At 43.2% G+C, this 15,058-nt stretch overlaps 1 long non-coding RNA gene across 1 annotated transcript; it reads right to left on the bottom strand.

The window, feature by feature from the left end:
* Window positions 1–12,485: 12,485 nt before the first annotated feature.
* Window positions 12,486–14,056, bottom strand: LOC127601349 (uncharacterized). The gene is made up of 2 exons (XR_007962537.1): window positions 13,949–14,056; window positions 12,486–13,873 (listed from the first exon to the last, which is right to left on the bottom strand). It is a non-coding gene; the product is annotated as an uncharacterized LOC127601349 (long non-coding RNA).
* Between the last annotated feature and the right edge of the window lie 1,002 nt (window positions 14,057–15,058).

Below are 15,058 nucleotides of genomic sequence, written 5' to 3'. Positions count from 1 at the left end.
GAACGTTGGCGTGGGGCAGGGGGCAGACTCATACTTGGGGGGCTCGGATCATGGGCGGCAGGGAAAACTGATCGGGGCTGGAAAGAATCAGCGAGACGCAAATTAAAGACCAAGAGCGGAACCAAACTCTTGTTTCGTGACAGACGGAGACGGAGACAGGCAGAGACCACACTCATGTCATGTGACCATCACTCACAACAGTCAAGACAACCACACGCGCACACGGACACACAAGAACCCTCGTGCCGCAATTATTGTGATCCAACGTGATACACAAATAACAGATGGCACGTTGATCAAACCTCAATCGGACTCATGACACACTTCAGCGGCCCAAAAAGTTCACGGTCAATGTTTACTCAATCTACTAAGACGACAAAACGGAAGCAATTCAAAGGAAATACACCACACACACCGGAGACGCTACAAATAAATGTTTTATCTCATATTGTAGTCGTGTGTGCACAATCATTTTGCTCGATGAACAGTTTTACTCTGACTAACCAATCAGAGGGCGCAAAAATGCTGACATCATCGAGAGCTAGCACACTGATGGTGAGAGGATGAATTTTACATTTGATTGGTTCACGAAGCAGTCCTATTGCTGATCGAGTTGGAGTTCCAAAGGAGTTGTTTAAAAAAAAAAAAGATCACTTGTATTTTTGGGCCTAAAACAGTAAAGTCAGAATAACTAAAATTTATGATATTAAAATGACCGACATGACCGACATTTATGGCCTAAAACAGTAAATTAAGTGAGAATAACTGTACAATTTAAATGACCGACATTTATGGCAACAGTCATAGCGAGCAAGTTGTTTTTACTTCTGTCTTGAAATCGGGGGTTTGGTCTGTCGCTTTGAAAATTTGAGTTCATCCAACTTTTTTTTAATGATTATTATTTTACCAGCGGCCCGGTGGACCAATGGTTAGCGCGTCGACCTCACAGTGCAGAGATACCGGGTTCAATTCCAGCTCCGGCCTCCTGTGTACACTTTGCATGTTGTGTGGGTTTTCTCCGGGTGCTCCGGTTTCCTCCCACATTCCAATAACATGCATGGCAGGCTGATTGAACACTCTAAAATTGTCTCTAGGTGTGCCTGTGTGGACTTTGCATGTTGTGTGGGTTTTCTCTGGGTGCTCCGGTTTCCTCCCACATTCCAATAACATGCATGGCAGGCTGATTGAACACTCTAAAATTGTCTGTAGGTGTGCCTGTGTGGACTTTGCATGTTGTGTGGGTTTTCTCCGGGTGCTCCGGTTTCCTCCCACATTCCAATAACATGCATGGCAGGCTGATTGAACACTCTAAAATTGTCTCTAGGTGTGCCTGTGTGGACTTTGCATGTTGTGTGGGTTTTCTCCGGGTGCTCCGGTTTCCTCCCACATTCCAATAACATGCATGGCAGGCTGATTGAACACTCTAAAATTGTCTCTAGGTGTGCCTGTGTGGACTTTGCATGTTGTGTGGGTTTTCTCCGGGTGCTCCGGTTTCCTCCCACATTCCAATAACATGCATTGCAGGCTGATTGAACACTCTAAAATGGTCTCTAGGTGTGCCTGTGTGGACTTTGCATCTTGTGTGGGTTTTCTCCGGGTGCTCCGGTTTCCTCCCACATTCCAATAACATGCATGGCAGGCTGATTGAACACTCTAAAATTGTCTCTAGGGTGTGAGTGTGAACGTGAATGGTTCATCTGCAACACATCGAGGCAGAAATCGGATTGGACAAGAAAAAAACTAAAATCCAACATCCACATAACACTGGTCAACAGCCAATTTTTATCATGATGAAAATCCGATGGGCTAATTCGAAATAAAAAAAAATTATCTAGAAAGGTTGAATTGGTTCTCTAATTCAAAAAATAAATGTTGAGCAATTTGTTGACCAATAAAGTGAGATTGGATTATTTCCCACAGCTCATCTGATGCTCTGCACATAAGTAACCGACATGAAGATAACTAAAAAGAAGCGGCTAAGGCTACAAAGCTAGCTGTCCCTCAGGTGTCTGTCACCTGACAGTTGCTTGCGCGGCTTGATGCGACATTTTGAGTCAGAGAGCTCGGACGTGTGGAAGTAACGGCGTGGATGCATTGCGGGGACTTTCCGCCACTCGCACCCCCTCCCAAATATGGACGGCAGTCGGCTGAGTCAGCAGGTTGCGGTTGTTGAGACAGCCCCGCGTGAAAGCGACAAACTGTCAACCTTTTTAAATAGTCGCAAGTGTTTACATTGTGGGCGGCCCGGTAGCCCAGTGGTTAGCACGTCGGCTTCACAGTGCAGAGGTACCGGGTTCGATTCCAGCTCCGGCCTCCCTGTGTGGAGTTTGCATGTTCTCCCCGGGCCTGCGTGGGTTTTCTCCGGGTGCTCCGGTTTCCTCCCACATTCCAAAAATATGCATGGCAGGCTGATTGAACACTCTAAATTGTCCTTAGGTGTGAGTGTGAGTGTGAGTGTGAATGGTTGTTCGTCTCTGTGTGCCCTGCGATTGGCTGGCAACCGATTCAGGGTGTCCCCCGCCTACTGCCCGGAGACAGCTGGGATAGGCTCCAGCAACCCCCGCGACCCTAGTGAGGATCAAGCGGATAGGAAGATGAATGAATGAATGTTTACATTGTCAAGAGTCGGATAACAGCGATGTCTGCAACGTCGTTTCTATGGATACGATTATTATGCAACATCTCTAATTTGACTGACAGGCGGCAGCAGTCGCCGTGTCACCTCCTAACGAGTCAGGAAACCCATTTGAAGTTTACAAGCGGCCGCGGCAGGCGCATGTCACGCTGACATTATAACGTCTTGTTCGCATTAAGATGACAAAATGAGGAATGTTTATCTCGTGCGAGCTGCTCCCAAATGAAAGCGCCGAGACGAAATGTCAGAGAGTGAAAACAGGCACTCAAACCGCCATTGTTTTCCAAAATGAAAGACAACATCACTGACAACACCAAAGTCGCGGCACGGACGCCAGCCCAGTTCATGTCTTCGGGATGGGCCTTTCTCCGCTCCATTTTCACTTTGATCACACGGTCTATCCCTTTGCCACGCCGATTTTGAGGTCCTTCACAAGTGTCCCAGAGGCCCTCTACAAGTTGTTTGAGCATTTATTCGATACCCTCAATCTGTTGCTTAAGATCCATGTCCCAATACAACTCTAGGCCCGATTTTCATGCCCAGCACAAGTCAAGCACAAAGTGTAACTGTGCACATGGGTGGAGTTTTCTTTGTTTTGGTATTTTCGTAGAAGATTCAGTTAGAAATGGACATTTGCGCCATTGTGGGAGCAGCCGACTTGATTTCCGGCCGATGAAAGCGGCTCCTCTCGTTGTCTTTCAATTCAAAGGTGAGCGGTCTATACAGTGAAACTCCTCTACAACGAAATCATATTTGCAGCAAGAAATTTTTCACAACAGGGGACTTTTCACTGTAGCAATTTACTTTCACAAGTAAACTGTGAAAGTAAATCTCTTGCATAATGTCTTTTATTTTGCTTCCTCCATATTTGATTTGCATTACCATTATCCTGTCTTCAAGCGTTAAAGCTTTGGTATGCAGAGGTCCATTTTGTTGCCATTTTAGCAATGCAACACTCGGGCTGCGTCTGAAACAAATACTTCCTGCACTACTGCTCATGTGTAAACCAGTGTGGTGGTTTCTGAACGAACCAGTAGAGGTCACTGTGGCATGCTGAGTTTGGATTAGACTTTTGCGGAAAGCTTGTTTTCGTTGTAGTGAATCTCATTGCGAGACAAGAGCAGAGAAAAAGATTTCGTACAACGGAACAGGCGAACTTTTCATTGGAGGGGGAGCAGAAAAGTGGGAATGGCTTTTATGCATGAAAATATTTTCACACTAGGGGACATTTTCACCCATGTAGATTTAGATGCCCAACCAGCCAGCAGGGAAGGAGTTGGGGTCTTACCGGAGAGGGAGGCGCTCAGCGCTCGCCCTGCCGGAATTGAGGGGAGTGGGAGTAGCCGCCCCACAACCCTCCTTAAATGATAATTAGGCGAGGGCCCTTGCGGGGCTCGCACTGGGTGTGAACCTCGCGAGGCACCAGCGAGAGTCGTACCGGGTGTGGGACCCGGGAGGGGTCGATTGCCCAGGAGGAGGAGGAATAATAATAATGATAATAATAATAATAATAATGTATGATGTATAATGTATCAATGTATTGATTTCTACAACGATTCAGAGTTTAATGCATGCGCTGATGTTATATTTATGAATGAAATAGTATGGCATCCACCACACAGTAGTGGAGTGCAAAATCTGTCGGCCCGCACCTCAATCCAATCCACCAAAATTGTGTTACACCACCTGTGTCCCAATTTAGACCTTTTTCACATGGTCTAATCTCAAGTGGCGTGTAAAGGAACATGCACTCGGTCCACCCAATGAGGCGTAGCGTTTTTCCTGGTACCAAAATGACGATGAGCCCGTTGTTACGTCGAGCACATTTGTGAGCCCCGTGTCCATTCACCGCACGAGTAGAATTGACAAGCGTACTAGTAAATTCCTCCCCCCAACACCACCACTACAAACGTATGGCATTTATGGATGCTAACAGGACATCTACAAGTTAACAGTGGAGCAAAACAGTGCACGAGTTGACGTCTCAGCACAGTCCTACAAGTGCAAGCCTAGAACCGTCTTTCCATAAAGCCCTACATGATAGCATTAAGCTAGCTAACTTTCACTTACATGAAATGATATGGTTTAGTTCAACAGTCTTCGCATATAAGCTGAATGTTTATGTGTCATTTTTATACGCACACACACGCACACACATACACTCACTCACACGCACACACACGAACACACACACCAAGTTCAACTGTTGAAAACAATAAACAAGTTCGAAAAAAAAGCATGCTTTGCCTCATGTTTGGAAAACTGTGCGAGCAAGTTTTATTTTTGTTTCCACGAAGTGAGGTTATGTAATAGTCTTTCATTTCTCAACAGCGAGAGAGTGGAAACAGGAATATTTTTTAAATTGTGTTTCCCTGAGTTTACTGTGACTTTGGGCGGTGACAATTGTTTTCAGCATAATAGGCCACTGAGGAAATTAAAGTCACATTTGAAACTTCATATCCTTATCACACCAATTTGGGAATTCTGAGGTTGTCATTCATCCCTCAGTGGGGCGAGGCCGCTTTCAATTGTATCCGCCTGAGGGTGAGTCAACCTGCGGCGCCATACTTGACTAATGGAGGCTGAATTAAACGTGATTAGCCCCCAGCGACGTTAAAGTTGGCTAACAGGCTTTGGCAGCTGCTTTTGCGGCCAAAAGGTGAGGGCGGGTTACGGGTGGCGTTCGAGACGGGGCAATAGTCGACTTGATGCAACGCGTTTTTTTTTTTTTAATCCTCGTTTGACTTGGCTCAGGGACAACGAAAATGAATGGGAATTAATTACGCTTTACTGACACCTACTGGTGGAATCACATATTTGTCATACGGGACAAATGCATTCTGATTTGGCATTCACAAATCATGGTCCTTGTTGATTCCATGGCATTTTTAAGTTTTGGTATCACCAAAAGCACTTAAACGAATCCAGATTTCACAATGCTTGACTTGTTTTCAACAAAAGGAAATTGATTCAACAGCCGACGAATGAAAGATGTGTGTGGGTGTTTGGGCGGATGGTTACGTGCGATTTCATGTTCGCATGATAACAATTCCTCAAAGGGGTGACGTCACGTTTGTCAGAGGCTACCTGAATGTGACAAAAATACATAAAAATTGCAGCAATAGTTATTATTACTTAACAAGGCGCACACAAGTTGGGAGGTGTGCCAGAGAGAGGACCCATTGTCAGTTGTTACATAACTTGTTCCATATAGGCTACTTTTTAAGGTGACTCATCACCCCTTACACACAATGAAAACATCTCACCAGTTTCATATTTTGGCTTTTTCCATTGGTCTTGTATCGGTGCTTCTTTAGGAATAGTTCATCCTTAATTAAAGGACTCACAGAAAAAAAAGTATGTGTTTCAAGTCTGGGAGCCAGAAGCCTGAGAACAAGTTTGACAACAAGCTTGTTTTCCATGACCCTTGGAAATCGCCAAAATGATCAGTAAATTATTATTCAGCCATGGCTCCAAGTGACTGAAAAAAATGTGGAAATCTGGATCCAAAGGATTTTATTTCGTGCAACCACTTGATTAAGTCAATTCAACAAAAAAAAAAAAATCCAGTGTGCTCATAATGGACAAATCTACCAAACTTCATGTTGCTCAGTCAAACTTAGACTTTGGGGGCTGAAATATTTTTAAAATGACACTTGGCCGTTCCATCACCAACTGAGGCAAAAATGGCTTCTTCAAACCAAAATGGCTGACTGCCTTTGTTTACAATCATGGCACTTTTTGGTGATTCTGCTTATGACCGACACGTTGACTAATTTCATGTTGCCAAGTGAAGCTAGCGTTGGGAGCAGACCTGTTTTAATAATATATTGCGTGCAACTTAACCAAATAGGGTTAAAATGGAAGAATTGGACCATGGCTTGTTGTGACTTTTTGGTGGGTTTAATTCTGGTAGATATCAGATACCAAATTACATGAAAGCTGCTTCCAGGTCTGGATTTTCAAAAAAATTAAAATAAATCGTCAAAGACGATCAAGAATTTCAACATCTAACATGGTCCGACCAAACAAACTTGTTATGACATCACTGTGACCACTTCTCGTGTGACTTTCCCTCCAATTCCAAAAGTCATCTTTTCAAATCAAATCTTGATAGCTCCCAACCCAACTTCTCCAATTTTTTCTCTCTTGCTAGACTTTTATGTCGGCATCGGACCTGAAGCTGGGGGACACACAAACACACAAATTGCCTCTCTTGTCATGTGACAAACACACACACACGCAATCGCCAAAGCATCCTGACCAGAGGGCTCAGGGAGACTTTAAATACAGTTTACCTTCAGTGCTGACTGATCAGCTTCCTTTGCACTCACACCAGCGGATAACACTCACACACACGCACACACGCACACACACACACACACACACACACACACACACACACACACACACACACACACACACACACACACACACACACACACACACACACACACACAATGACCTAACTGTGCCTCATCATGTATTATCTTGCAGCTACGACGTCGCAAGTATGTGTTTTTTGTGTGTGTAATTCCACAGTTGACCAATAGGGGCAAGCTAAATATTTTTTGGGGACCAAGTAAAATTCAACATTCGAAGCAGAATGAAAACAGGAAGTAATTCTGCCCGGCTTTGTTTTGATTGGATTGATGTATAATGTTAGATGAAGTTAAGTTTGTTAGTTTGAAAAAACTAAACAAAACCAAAAAAAACCACAACAGGACTTTATAAACGAGGCTGTTGATTTCATGCTAGCTATTTACTCGATGCTTATATCACCGTTTCTGATGTTGTATTTATGGTATTAGGTGCTCTTTGCAGTTTCAATCTTAGTCATTTGTTGATAACATTTCAAGAGGTCATTGAATCATCCGGACTCAAGAGTTTGGCTTGCTGTTCATCTCCAAAGTATGTTTGACATTGAGAAGTGAACTCATCCAACAATGTTTGTACGATTTAGAAAAATAACGCAATTAATTTTTTTTTTCAAAGTTCTGAAATGTAACCCCTACAAGGGAAGGGGGATTCCCAAATCAACATTCCCCATTGAAATAAAATGAAATCCCATTGACCCAACTCCACAATGCTTTTGTTACATGATGCAAACAAGAAAAAAATGCTCATCAATTCAAACCGTATATGAACATTTTTAGCCTTAACCCTTTTAATTTAGCGCAAGTGAGCATCATCATGCGTTACCATCTCTGATCATCGTCCTCAGGGAGAGAAGGGAAAGTCACAGCAAACAGGAAGTTGGGCAGACGTGAAAATCAGACAGGAAGTCAGGAGAGAAAACAACATGAGAGCAGCAGGACTTTGGTCATGTGACCACAAGATGCTGCGTGACGCCACATAGCGTGCACACACACACACACACACATACACACACATACAGGAAGTTGACCAACAACTGTTTTTGCAATTATTTGACTCGTGCCAGTGCCACTGTTAATAAAGCAACACTTTTGCTGAGATCTATCTATCTATCTATCTATCTATCTATCTATCTATCTATCTATCTATCTATCTATCTATCTATCTATCTATCTATCTATCTATCTATCTATCTATCTATCTATCTATCTATCTATCTATCTATCTATCTATCTATCTATCTATCTATCTATCTATCTATCTATCTATCTATCTATCTATCTATCTATCTATCTATCTATCTATCATCTAGTTAGCTAGCTAGCTACATAGATCGCTATCTAACTACCTAGCTATGTAGCTATCTATCATTCTATCTATCTATCTATCTATCTATCTATCTATCTATCTATCTATCTATCTATCTATCTATCTATCTATCTATCTATCTATCTATCTATCTATCTATCTATCTATCTATCTATCTATCTATCTATCTATCTATCTATCTATCTATCTATCTATCTATCTATCAACTCACAATTTGAACTAGCATAAGAAGAGCGTTAGCCACGGTTACCGTGACAAACAATGATATCAAAACGCACACAACTTTCTTCTTCGCGACTGCGCTAAATGCCGAACGCGAGCGTGAAACCAACAATTGGTCGGTCAGACATGTGAACTGCCTGCTGAGCGCCGTCCACTTGTGACTCCCGTAAATGACATTACGTATATTTCCTGATGTATGAGTGCGCTAACTTAGATGTTTTTCTGGGTTGGCTTCTGATATGTTAAACACTACTGATTTTCATTGTCACCGTTTGATATGCGACACGCTACGTAATTATTTTTTACCTGACATATGACTGATATGTGAAACATTACAACATTTTGGAGGCACAGACAACTACTGAGTGAGCCAGTGATTTTGAACTGATACGATATGCAACGTACAACGACATTTTGACCTGACTGATGTCTGATAGTTTATGCACGACCGCATTGTCACTTGACTTTGTGATACTGTATGTGACCCACTATTACACGTGCACACGCACACTGTCACTTTAAACTCAATTTTTGGCTTTTCAATGTGCATATTTCCTGTTTATCCTCACAAAAAACGGGATCAGAAAACACAACACCGCTTGTATCCATGGGGACCAGGACCCCGCCCTCTCCCACTCACTGCCCGCCTGCCTCGGCCCTGCTGGTCGTCCAGGTTAACTTCTCAAGAGTTCGTTTTGAAGTCAAGATGAAAGTGTAACGGTGATGCGCTCAGGTGCGGAAAAAAAAAAGCGGACTGTCTAACAACAAGAAAAGATTGTCAGTTGTTGAGGAGCACGTAGGCGGTAATTAACGTGAGGATGTTTGTGTGTCTGCAGGATCTTGCAGCGACAAAACATGAAAACCACACCAGAGATGTTAAGTGACTGTCTCCTCTTCTGTTATTTATAGGACTGTTTATTAGATACACACAGCCGCGCGCACGCGAGCGAGTGGGCGTATGCGCTGGACTGCCATGTGTGAAAGTACAAGGTTCTCATGTATTGTAATTTTATTTGAATTCATTTTCAAAATGACATCATGGCCCCATTCATCATTATTACGGCCCCTCTCAAGGTCTCATGTTGTTGTTTCTCATACATAAGGGGTGCCAATATGCCGATCGCAATCGACCGGTAGCTCCCAAGTCCATCCCGAGGGATGTCGAGGGGGGGAACCCCCCCGCCCCCCAACTCAAAACATTTGTGTGTCTGTGTGCGTGTTATTACAATGATATATTTTTGTGTTCGTTGACACTGCGCCCTTAGCATCCTACCAGTCTCACTTTCACAAAAAATATTTAAAAAATAAATTAAATTAAAAAGCAGGTCACCTTTAAACTACGGTATCGCTGCACAAGTGCCTCCCATGCCTCCGCGTCAGGTCTCAACGAAGGTCGGCAGTCATTTGCTTTTCACAAACTCACAAACTTTTGTGTCTACCTTCATCTTAGGGGTCGTCCTGAGTGCGTATGCGCTCGTGTGCGGTAACGCGTTGGTTGATCAAAAAGTAGATCAAAAAAGGTTGGTCCCCCTGTCCGACGTGTTTGCCGTGTACGCAAACTGAACCTGCTGTGTGTGTGTGTGTGTGTCTGTGTGTGTGTGTGTGTGTGTGTTTCTGCCGTGGAAATGAGGTGACCAATCATTTCCCAACATTGTGAGCTTTGACTTTCTCGTGCAGTGTGAGAACAGTGCGACACACACGCGCAACACGGCACAACACAATGTATCCATTCTTTTGTGCGCACAAGTGCTATATCCTTCCTTGGGTTTTTTTTTCCGACAGTGGCTTGTTTTCATCCATGAATCCAGCACCTGCGCTACTGCACAATGACGCAAACACACACACACACACACAGAAAGTAGTCACTGCGTAAAACCACCTTCATGTGTGCTCACATTTCACAATGGTATAGCGTTTCACATAACAGATATTGGTTCGGCATGTCACACAAGACATGTTTTAGTGGTCGTCGTTATAGACGTCTGTCACGTAAAAATGTTGCGCCATCGCATTTCACAGATAGATGTTAATTTCTGTGAAAGTGAAGTGTCAATTTGAAATAACATGGAAAGTTGATGACGTCAGTCATGTGAAAATCTAGTGTTTTCACGCATCATATATCAGTCCAATATTGTAGCGTGTCAGATATCAGACATCACTCAAGTTCAAATGTAGTGTTTCACATAACGGTGGTAAATTGGGGGAAAATGTTACATTACTTATTTCATATCAGTCTGAAAGTGGTGGGATAAGTGACATAACAGACATAAATGTAGCGTTTCACTTATTGCACATCAGTCAGATGATTTTTTTTTTCTGTTGCATGCTAGCCGGGTAAAAATGTGACAGTATGTCATTTCACATCTGATATGTCACATATCACTTGTCACATGTTTTAATGTGTGACATTATCGACGTCAATCACATAAAAATGTAGTGCGTCACATATCAGACAGCTAGTGCAAATGCTGTGTAGCCTTTCACATATGAGCGTTAGTTGGGTTGAAGTGTCTCATAGATTCATTCATTCATTCATTCATTCATTCATTCATTCATTCATTCATTCATTCATTCATTCATATTCCTAACCGCTTGATCCTCACTAGGGTCGTGGGGGGTGCTGGAGCCTATCCCAGCTGTCTCCGGGCAGTAGGCCGGGGACACCCTGAATCGGTTGCCAGCCAATCGCAGGGCACACAGAGGCGAACAACCATTCGCACTCACACCTCGGGACAATTTAGAGTGTTAATCAGCCTGCCATGCATATTTTTGGAATGTGGGAGGAAACCGGAGCACCCGGAGAAAACCCACGCAGGCCCGGGGAGAACATGCAAACTCCACACAGGGAGGCAGGAGCTGGAATCGAACCCGGTACCTCTGCACTGTGAAGCCGACGTGCTAACCACTGGACTACCGGGCCGCCCTGTCTCATAGATAAGAGTATCAATTAAATAGAATGCGTAGCAAATCTAGTGTTTCACACAATATATATCAATCAAATATTGTAGCTTGTCACATATCAGACATCACGCAACTTCACCCTTTCATGCATCCGGTAACCTGACAACATGATAAGCTGTCCACTGTCGTCAAATGTCGTCTTTTGATTATCACATGCCAGTGAATGTAAAAAATGCGGAAGTCTTGTCACTCAATTGGCCATACGGTGTTTCACATGTCACGCCTCAATCATTCTTCATTCAGGTGAGATTGTTGCAGTGTTCCGTATCCGACATCAGTCCGCTGAAAAGAAAATGCTTCATATATGACGTCCGTGAGGGGAAAATATTGTGTGTTACAAAATCGCATCACTCATGCACAAATGTTGTATCGATTCACAGATCAGTCTGTTGAAAACGGAGTTTGAGCAAATGTCAGATGCCAGTCAGGTGAAAATGTCGGCGCGGGTCATGTGGAAAATCATTCATGCCGCCGCACACGACGACACAACGGGTTCTCCCGCATGGTGATGTTTACGTTCTGAAGTCTGCCCGCTCGCCGTCGCTCCCAAAATGTGGGCATATGTTAGACTGAAAAAGAAAAAAAATTGCCAGCGATGGTCAGAAAAATGGGGAAATAAGGAGTCGTGCAAGTCTTGAGGATGATCAGCAACACATGTCCGATAGCAACGCACACAGCATGTGACTGCTTTGAACAAAAGTGTGCACATGCGTGTGTGTGTGTGTGTGTTTGTGTAGCTGTTTGTGTGTCTGCGTTGTCTGTTGCCGGCTATGTGTTTTTCTGTTTTCATTTTGTTTGATTGTCTGTTTTGATTGTGTGTGTGTGTGTGTGTGTTGTGTGTGTGTGTGTGTGTCTGTGTGTGTGTGTGTGTGTGTGTGTGTGTTTGTGTGCCTCTGTTGCGTAAATCTCTGTGTGGGGTTGATGTGTTTGTTTTTTGGGTGTTTGTTCTTCCAGTGTGTGCTTTTTGTGTTTGTGCGCGTTTTCTTTTTTTCAAATCTGTGTGTGTGATGTACATTTGTTAATATGTTTGTGTATTGTTTGTCTGTTTTAGGGTTCTTGGGAGTGTGTGAGCGCTCGGCCGTGTGTATTTGTGTGTGTGTGTGTGTGTGAGAAACTGTGTGATATGTAAAGGGGGGTTGGACGGAGGATTTCCTGATTTGTTTGTTCCTCTCACACACTTTTCTTCCTGGTCTGGGCTGGATTTAGACTTCCTGTTCCAGAGTTATTCTCAGAGCCCTGACACACACACACACACACACACACACGGAAATACAGATGGTGGGGCTGTCTGTCTGTTTCCACACACTTTTACTGAGTCTTCATGAAATCTTGATCAAATTATGCTACGGTGCATTGAGATATGAGTGAAGCACCATAAGTGTTTACGATGACAGGATTTTTTTGCTTTGACTTGCGAGTACATACTTGACGTACAAGCACTTGTACGGGTGCCATGATCTCAACTCACTTCACAATAAGCAGCAGTTTGGCAAATACGTAACAATACGGGGTGGGGGAAGGGAACAAAAAGAGGCTTCCAAATGTTTAACGCCAGTGTCAGTTGAAGTTCATTGTCAAACTAAACATCAAACTAAAGTTGAAGTATACTGAAAAGTTAAACTAAGAGAATCGAACCATGTGTGTTTAAAACATGGCTGCCCTCGAAATCTTTTTGGGTGCAATCATGACGTTCACAATCAAAGTTTATCTAATAAAATGACAAAAATACTGTATGTTTTTTTAAAAATCCTTAGATACATCATAGTCACCAAAGATGCAAATTAGTAAATACATTCATGTGTGCAAATTGCTACCAATGTGTTTTGCTCGTCAAGCAGTTTTCGCTCAGACTGACCAATCAGAAAATGCTGACATCAGGACATGAGGGCCAAAAAAGAAACATTCAAATAGCCAAGACTAAATTCCATTGGGCCTGCACTGCTGATTCTGAAGGCGGATAAAGTTGACATGGCAACAAAGAGAGGCTGAAATGTGATTGGATAAAAACAACCCCCCCCCCAAAAAAATCTAACATTCACTTATATGTACTTCAAGCAGTGCAGACAAGAGGCACACTACAGAATGAAGAGAATAATTACATTGAACAGATATTCGAATTTAATCTGTAAATGGAGGTCAGTACTTCTGATGGCGTTCACAGGCACGCGTGCACATGCACGCTAACGCGCCCACTGCCATGCTTCCTCACGATTTCCCGAGTGTACGTGTGCGTGTGTGTGTGTGTGTGTGTGAGAGAGAGAGCCGGTTCTCAGGCCCACCGGTACTTCCTCCTCTTCTTCTTATTCTCCTTCTTGTTCTTCTTTTGTCGTTTGTTCTCCGGCGCAGCTGCTGAGCAGACAGGAAACAGATGCTCACAGCGTCGCTCTTCCATTTCTCTTTCCCGCCTCTCTCCTTTTTCCCCACCTTCATTCTCTCCACTTCCTCCTTTTCTCACCATCTTTCTCCCTTTCCATTCTGCTGGAATACAAAACTTCCATTTCTCCTTGTTTATTCGTCGTCTTTCCGTTTTTGGATGTTAGCTCGGTGTTCCGAATACAGTGACAAGGTCGGACTCAATAAACGAAGAGGAAGAAAAGAAATTGAGGGACAATGTGATGCTGAGTGAAGGATGAAGGAAAATCCCCGTCCAGAACACAGGCTGTGTAACAGAGTGTGTCGCCCCCTAGTGGTTAAGATTTAAACTGCGTCACCTATGACAACGACAACACGCATTTTTTTCTCCAACGGTGATTTTTGTGTTTGTTATAATCAATCAGCTCTACGCCTGCAAGCATGTTAGTCATTTTTCAGGATTTTTTTGATCCCCAAAAGAGGATAATGGACAATCACAGGAGGAACATAATGAAAACTGCGAATGTTTAAAACTTCAAAGCCTGTCCTGGTTTTTTAAGTAACTCCTTCCATCCAGTCTATATCCTGCCAAATTCACAGATCGCCTTCAAAAGCACCTATCGCATATCGGTGACACGAGACAAAAAAAAGAAGACTTTCTACTAACACATAGTAAACCTTGAAAGTGCGTGGAGGTCAACGGCGATTGGCCGGAGCTGGCAGGAGGCCACGCCCTCTTTATCGCTGACCGCTGTCAGGGTTTTTTTAACGGCGTGGTGGCCGGGTCACGGCCGGGTCGCCTCCCAGGCCTTAACGACTTCCTCCCATCCCAATAAAGACGAGATGTGTTGTGATGTGTCGTGATAAATGAAAGCGGCGCCGTCCGATGACCAGCAGCTCACCCCGAACACGGCAAAGCTGAGGATGAAGATGACAAAAGAGAAAAATTCAGAATTTAAAGGTTTTCATCTTCATCCCATAAAAACCTTCTCACAACAATTTTTTGTTTAATTCTGAAAAAATACAAACATTTTTAGAGTTCCTTTGTATCTTTTTTGTGTATTTAAATCCAATACAGCATTTATCTCCAAAATTTGATTCGTTTTGTTCTCATAAGAAATCAGCATGCACATTCAAATGATTTTATTTTAATCTGAAAAATATCTAAAAAAATTTACATCG

Source organism: Hippocampus zosterae, chromosome 5 (genome assembly GCF_025434085.1).
Source record: "Hippocampus zosterae strain Florida chromosome 5, ASM2543408v3, whole genome shotgun sequence".
NCBI lineage: Eukaryota > Metazoa > Chordata > Actinopteri > Syngnathiformes > Syngnathidae > Hippocampus > Hippocampus zosterae.
The sequence above is the reverse complement of the archived record's forward strand: the minus strand, read 5'-3'. Positions and strand labels throughout refer to the sequence as shown.